This window comes from Artemia franciscana, chromosome 16, assembly GCF_032884065.1.
Source record: "Artemia franciscana chromosome 16, ASM3288406v1, whole genome shotgun sequence".
NCBI classification, from domain to species: Eukaryota; Metazoa; Arthropoda; class Branchiopoda; order Anostraca; family Artemiidae; genus Artemia; species Artemia franciscana.
In genome coordinates, this window is record NC_088878.1 from 14916615 (window position 1) to 14925053 (window position 8439).

Here is an 8439-nt window from a genome sequence, read left to right on the forward strand (position 1 = left end):
AGTGTTCATGTTTGCTACGAATCTGCCTCGATATCTTCCGTTACGTAAACATCTTAACGTATAGGGGTTATCGTTCTAGTTTGAGATAATGCCCTTTATCATGATTGTTTTTGCTGAAATTTCAGATACTTATCAAAGAAGCAAGACCTCTCACAGAAAAAGCATCGGAGTGTAAAACAGATGTTTATTATAATCGTTCCTTAGGCATTTTCCCCTTCAATCAAATAGTATAGTATAGTGTTTATGCAATCGTTCGCCTAGTTGTTGATGGGTCCTGCCAATCTAAAATTTTGACATGAACACGGGACTCTGTAGATACCCCTACCTAGTATAGGGTCCGTTTTATCCTTTCCTGAGTTGAAAAAATGTTCAACTTTTTGTTCAGTTTTGAAGGAAACAGAGATTATGTTTTTGTTGTTTTTTTTTCCAAGTTTGTCGCTAAGTTTCGAGACGTATGGTAATGTAGTGAAAGTTTTTTTTTTTCAATTGCCAGTGTAACTGAATCAAGAGGGACAGGCTCCCTATTTTCCTGTTTTACCTTATTTAATCGTCTATCTATTATATTTTCAATGAGATTGGTTGGGTAGTCATTGCAGAATAGAATATCTTTAACGTAATCTAACTCGGATTTTACATGATTACGTGAACATATTTTTAGAACCCTGTCGACTAAAGAAATTACTACCCCTCCTTTTACACAATGAGGGTGATCTGACGAGAAATGTAGATACCGATCATTATGGGTCGGATTTCTATATATAGAAAATTCAAGGCAAGGAATTTTCTTATAATCAAAATATCCAATAAAGGAAGCTTTCCTGAATCTTCCAGTTCGATTGTGAATTGAAGATTCGAATCAAAAGAATTTAAGTGTGCCAAAAAATCTTTTAGAGAGTCCTGACCATGTTCCCAAACATCAAGAATATCATCAACGAAACGAAACCAGAGAAAATCCTGACCATTTAGTTTTTTGAAAAGGCAACTTTAATATCTACCCTAAATGGCCTACCGCAATCTTTTAAAGAGGCAATTGAGATAAAAAAAAAACATATAAATAGAAATTTGGCTATAAATAGAGACACAGGAGATATATCCTTAAGCCCAATTTATAACAATTTAATATTAAAAGATTCTATGAATATTTTCGCCCAGTCTGATGCAAGCCAAAGGATACTTATTCAATCTAATTGGTAACTTCTCTTTCATTGATTTCAAGTTGGTTTTTGTTGTTTGATTCAGTGTCTTTTTTCCTCTCGTACAGCTCACTTAAGAAGGTTAGATTTTGTTGTTTTTTCTTCTTTGTTTCTTTTTTGTTTCATTTTCCTCTTTCTTATTTTTTTAGCACTGAGGACGACCTGGCGGAGGTCCTTGTCGAAATATTTGCTTGTTTTTCATACTTTGCTACTGGCTGACAAAATCCTCGTTTTTTCACTTATTTGATTTTTGTCTTTTCATTTATTATTTCCTTTCTTGTTTTCATACGTCATGCATAGCTAGTATGGTCTCAGAACGTATGATTCCTATGGTAGGGAATCTTGTATAAACTTCAGAGAGGGCTTATTTGATTGGAAATTGAAAGTTTTAGTTCACTTTTTAAGAGTAAAAAACAATCGGAGGACAGCTACCAACAACACTCCCTCCCTACCCTTTTCTCCCAAATGCATCAGATAAAAGTTTAGAGATATCCATATTGTTAAAAAGAGTTCAAAATCAGGTAACAAAAACTCCGTTGTCGACACAGCCCCCCAGGGCCAGGAGGCAGGCATTGTAAGTTATATAATGGGGGCATATATTTTTTTTATGGAAGTGAACTCGTATAAACTTCAGAGAGGGCTCACTTGTTTGGAAAGTAAAAGCTGTAGTTCAATTTTTAAGAATCTAAATAGATGGAAAGGCAACTATTCCCCTAGCCCCTTTTTTCCCCAAAGGTATCAGATAAAAATTTTTAAGATACCAATTTTGATAAAAATAGTTAAAAGGTCAGATAACAAAAACTCTGGAGTAGACGAAACCCCCCAGGGCCTGTGGGCAGGCGTTGTTTACTTTAATACTAAAATTTAGTTAGTTGTATGGCAGCTTCGATTTACGGTGCAATGGCTGTAAGTTATGCAAACTGCTTATTGATACGTTAATGCCTCGTTTAGTTAGATGCTTTCTTTAATTTGCTATTTGTTTGCTTTGATATATATTTACTTTGATACTAGTTTTGATACTTCAATGAACGTTTGATGTTAAAAAAAAATTAATTTTGAAATAAGAATTTTTTTTAAAACTTGAATTTTTTGTAATCAAAGACGAACAAAAATTCATTAAAAAAAAAACTTTCCGAAAAACAAGTTTTCAAAGAAAAGTAAAGGCCGTATTAAAATTAAGAGCAACAGATGTTAATACCTGTTAAAATTCCAACTTCAAACGACCAGAAATTACAAGTGAATGATCAATGAAAGCCAAAACGAACAGAAATTAAATACACAGTCATAAGAAAAAACATACAACAAGTAATAGCACAAATGAATAAATAAACCTTAAAGGGAGTAATGCTTAGGTTGAATACACAAATCAAGCTTAAAACGAAAAAAAATTTGCTATTCAAGCATAAATGAAACTCAAAACGAACAGAAATTAAACACACAATAAATGCAAAGAAACATGCAATTGACGTTAATATAAACAATGAAAAATCTTAAATTCAGTGAAACTTAAATTTAATATGCAAATCAAGCTTGAAATGAACAAATATTTTATAGGAATCTACCCTACCCCCACCTAAAAAAAAGAGACTCATCCCGGACGAAGAGGTAGAGTATGACATGCACTAACATTAAGAATCGAAATCAGAGTATACTAAAGAGCCCCTAACCCATTAGTATGAGAAGGTTTAGTACAGTAAGAGAGAATACAATGGTAAATAGTAGTTATATCCAGAGCAAAGAAACGCCTCTCAACCTCCACACCATAGGCCACAAGCTGAGACGCACTCCCACGCTCCCAGTCCACAGCAGGCGGACCAGGGGGTGGCAGATCTGCACACAACGAATCCGCAGCACAAATAGCACAAGATAATTCAAACGAAAGAGGGAAATTGTCTGAACCAAATATTTCATATCTTACAGAAATAGGCATAACAGCTACTAAAGGAACTTGAACACGCCACGTGATCAATCCATGACGTATGGCCTAACGTGCTCAAATATGTAAAAGTCGATGGCTCTAGAGCTACTTCATCACAACAAACCAAATCATTTTCAGCTATTACTGCCTTCAGCTCACGGCTGAAAATAGTTTCTATACTGTAATTAGCATTAAATCACCAAGGAAACAAACATAAGCATATTTATCATATAAAACGATACTAGCTTACCCAAGTACAGGGGAAGTTCATGTAAATTCTCACTTGAGCAAACTGGCATATAAACATTAACAAAAAGGCATTTCTAATCATCACAACGGAGGCAGACTGGCTGCAGTCTCTCATCTGAGGGGAATCGAAAAGATATTAGGCGGGAGTAAGCTTTTCTACAACGAATAGCTAACCCACCTCTCGGCCTCCCTCTCAAACGTCCATCACCTGCTTTCGTAGCATTCACTGCAAAAGAAACAAATCTCCACTTAAACCCTCCAAAAAAACATTATCAAAATCAATTAACATGGTTTTCTGTAGAAAAATTAAGTTAGACTCTTCACAGAGAGCTTTCACTACACCTGCATTATGATTCACCAAGTGACAGTTATATGACGCTATACGTAGTTTCTCACGCATCAATGTAGGTTTGACCTTCGGAAGGCGTGGGCTTACTAGAAGGCACTTTAGGCTTTGGTTCATAATAAGTCCTAACAAGGATACCGGCAGACCAGAACTCAGGTGAAACCACTTTCGCACGTAGCACAGCCGACACAACGAGCTTGAACGAAGCACTGTTGGGACTGGCCGTCACAATTTTTGAGCAAGATATTGGGCACTTCAGTTTCTTTAAAACAAAATTAGCAACTGTTTCTTCAGTAGTTCTGGGAGCAAATCTACTAACAAAGAGCTTCGATAACTTAATTTGCAGGACGGACTTCATATTAGGAATCAGAGACCTGACATTAGCTCCCACAGTTTAGTTGGGACCTTGAAGGCCATGTGAAAGAGAGTCACAACCTCTAGCTACCTGAGCTGTTTTAACCTTACATGTGTTAGCAGGTTTCGCTGTAGCACTGGCATAGGTTCCAGCTTCTATTTGACTCTTGGTACCAGTCACTGGCCTAGAAAAAAGAGTCACGACACTTCCGATGACGCCCTATTCTGAACAAACAATTTAAGATGCTCTAACTCGGATTTCAAAGAACTACATGAGCTCATAATACTTGCAAGATCAAAGTACGAAAGTTACAAAAAGGGGAGTCGCAGCAAATTATGCCCCACAAAAGTCGGAAAGTAATTTTCTATCAACTTGTAAGAGATTAGGAAAATTTTTTTAAATTACAGGGCTTTTTGTAGATTTGCCCGATCGGGTTTTTACAAAGTCTGGAAATTCCTTCGTCAGAGACGTGATGAGTTCACTGGGAACGTAAGCAACTAGGTTTCCCTTTGCTCTGTTGATTTCCTCCGCCAAGTAAAAATCTGCACAAAGCTTAATTAGGAGATCCTTAGGAGTCCCAGAGTCTATCCGGGTGATAAAAAAGCTAGGTAGCTCATCAATAACGACTTTTGTCGACATCCTTACTATCAAAGGCAAAAACTGAAGACTTACTCGAAAGGGGGGCTAAAGAAACCCCCCCGCGAAAAAATATAATCCAAATTCAAGTCCAAATTCTTCAGCGCCACATTATATCACAACACAAACGAGATGCTGTCAAAGAGCTAACATCCGATTAAATTAGTTTCAAAATAATCCTTTACAAAGTAACTGAATTCGTTATTTTCAGCGTGATTGTATTACAAATATTTTATTTTCCAGTTATTACAGCATTGAAAATGAAAATAAAAATTACAGTGAACTAAAATTTTGAACAGATGATCTTAAAACAATTAATATCACTATATGTCAAATATCCAATTTGATTTTATTTGCACTTTCCATGACTGTTCAAAACACATATAGTTTTCAAAAGGAGCCAAAGACGCAGTAGGTTTTAGACTTTTACAGTGAAAGAATGAGGCGAAACCCAATCTCTTGTTTGTAGTGATTTTTGTTCATTTCAAGCTTGATTCGTATTTTCAATTTAAGTTTCATTTGTTTTGAGATTTATTTATTCATTTATATTAGCATGTATTGTATGTTTGTTTGAACTGATTTTTTGTTTAATTTCTGTTCGTTTTGGGTTTCATTTATACTTCAATAGCATTTTTTTTAAGTTTGATTTACGTATTAAATTTAAGCATTAGTCGCTTTAAGATTTATTTATTCATTTATATTAGTACTTGTTGTATGTTTTTTTGTTTGATCATTTATCATCGTTTATAATCGACAGGAAAGGCAAGAAAAGAAAACATTTCTGATGCATACGGAATAAACTAAAACTCAATAATTTATACCATAGAAGAGGGAGAAAATCATTAAAGGAGATTAAAGGTACAAAGGGCTTCAATGCTATTGCAAGAAAGTTCACGGACACAACGGCAATCCAGGGACAAAATGAACAAAATAATGAAATAAAGTAGAAAGACCAAAACAAGAGACAGAGGTAAGAAAGGTCTATACATCATAATGATCCATGCCCTTCACGATATAATAAAAAAAAAATACTTTACATACTTTAATATTTTGGTGAAAAAGCGAAACTAATGAGCATCAAGGAAATGCAAAAATGGTCGAAAACAATAATCACTGATCACATAGAAGAAAATAGACCGAGTTATCCATCGAAAAAACACTGAAAATTGGTATAATTCTGTTTATTTGTGTGTGTGTACATTTTAGGGTTAAACTGCTAATTTAAACTAGCCTATGGTAATTTAGGCACATTAAACTTAGCCGAAATGAATTTATCATCTGCATAAAATGCAATCGGATAGGGGAAATTGGTTTTTTCTTTGATTAAGTAAATCTTGGGGTAAATTGGTGATTTACTCTAATGGCACTTGCGAATATTTTGACATAAGAAAACAAAGTTTCAATTATGCAGCTTAATGGTTCAATTTTTCTGGAAATTAATTAAAAAAAAAGCTTTCCGAAAAAGAAGTTTTTCAAAGAAAGGTATAGGGCGTATTAAACTTAAGATCAACAGAAATAAATTCCTAAAATAGTTTAAACTCAAAACGACCAAAAATTAGTATTAAAGAATAAATGGAACCAAAAACCAACATAAACTGAATAAATAATCATAGCAAACAACGATGCAACAGGTACTAACATAAATGAATAAATGAATCTTAAAACGAGTGAAAACCTAAATTGAATATGTAAATCAAGCTTAAAACGAATGAAAATCACTACAAATAAGAGTTTGGCTATTGCCCCCTTCCCTAACAGTAAAAGTTGGAAGCGTGCTGCGTCATTGGTGCGTTACTGGAAACTAAATGTGTCTTGAACAGTCTTGGAAAACTGTCGAAGTTAACAGTTTATCAAAGTAACAATAAGCAACTTCCAAAACTTACAGCCCTTGCTTCGTAAATCAAAGCTGCCCTGAAAATCAGTAAATCAAAGTATCAAAGTAAACAAAATAACACCAAAAACAATTGGAGTGAGGATATGGGGGCTGGTTGCCTTTTTATCAATTCCGACTATCAACAAAAAAACTAGAAGTTTCAATTTCCAATCGAAAGATCTCTCTCCAAAATTAATACAGCCATCCTTTCCGCAAAAATCTTATATATTAACAATGGGCAACTTGTATAAGCTACAGCTCTTGACCCCCGGGGCTGAGGTGGATTTCTTAAATCCTAAGTTATGGTTATTTGGACTTGGGACCGTTTTGAACAAAATGGCTATTTAAAAATTTTAATCGGATGCATTTTGAGAAAAGGACGCGAGGGGTGGCTGGCTAGCTTCCAATCACTTTTGACTCTTAAAAAGGACACTAGATTTAATTTAGAATCGAAGGAGCCCCTTCTATAGTTTATACGACCACTCCTTCCATAAGAACCTTATAGGTTCTTGTGGTCTGTGTGATAGGCTATCAAACCTGGAAAAGTAGTTGTTTGACAATTGGACTATTTTGAATAAAATGGCTATTTCAAATTTTCATCGGAACTATTTGGGGAAAAAAGGCATGGGGGGCTGGCTACCCTCGGATCACTCATGACTCTTAAAAATGAACTAGAACTTTTGATTTAAATATCAAATGAGTCTTTGCCGAAGTCTACACAACCACCTCTTCCATAAAAACCATATAGGTTAACAATGGACAGCCTGCATAGCTCAAAACCCTTGCCCTAGTGCTGTGGGAGGTTTTGTTAACCCCAAACCCCGTAGTTGTTTGACCTTTTGGACTACTTTAAACGAAATGGATACCTCAAAATTTTGATCAGATGTATTTGGGGAAAAGAGGGAATGGAGGGCTAGCTTGCCTCCAATCACTTCTGACTGTTAAAAGGCGACTAGAACTTCCAATTTCGAATCAAATGAGCTCATTTCAAAGGGCATACGAACACCTTTTTCATATTAAGCGGCTCTGAGAAAAAATACAACATTGGAGCTACCTAAAATTTATTTATTGATCTATATTTGCAACTGTTATCTTGTTATCTTGCAATATTGCACCTGTTTATGTTTGCTAAGATCGTTCGACTTCCATTTGATTTAACTTCTAGACTACGTTAGATTTAACTTCTATTCGTTTTGGGTTGCAGTTATTCTTAAATAGCAATTTCTGGTTGTTTTAAGTTTGAAGTAGAACATGAATTAATTTCTACTGGTCATGCGTTTAATATGGCTCTTTACTTTTCTTTGGAAAACTTTTTTTATGCAATTTTTCCCGGGGCCTAAATTATAATCCTTACTCAGTTACTCTTTGATAACTTTTGACTCTTAAAAAGGAAGCTAGAACTTCCGATTTTTAATCAAATGAGCCCCCTCCAAAATTTATACGACCATTCCCTTCATATGAAGTGCCTGTGGAAATAAAACATAATAAGTAATAAAATATTGAAGGTTTTTCATCAGCTTTTTTATCAGCATAGCGATGCTTCTGATAGATTGTCTTAGATTTTAGGAATTGCAAACATAAGTTTATTGACCCTGGGGATGTAAGATGACTTTTGACATAAAGGGAACCAGAAAAGGCAAATTAAAAACAGGACACAAACATAAAATAGATACAATACTCACGCTTAGGCTAAAGGTTCTAAATATCTTACACTATTTCTTATAGGACAGGTTTTTCCCCTCTTCTGCCTTTACATATTCTGACCCTCAATGTCTTATTGACCACCCTTGTGTTTGCAAAAATGTTTCTATCTATTAAAAAGGACTACACACCTAATATGCTAAGACGAAAGGTGCTAGATATTTTAGG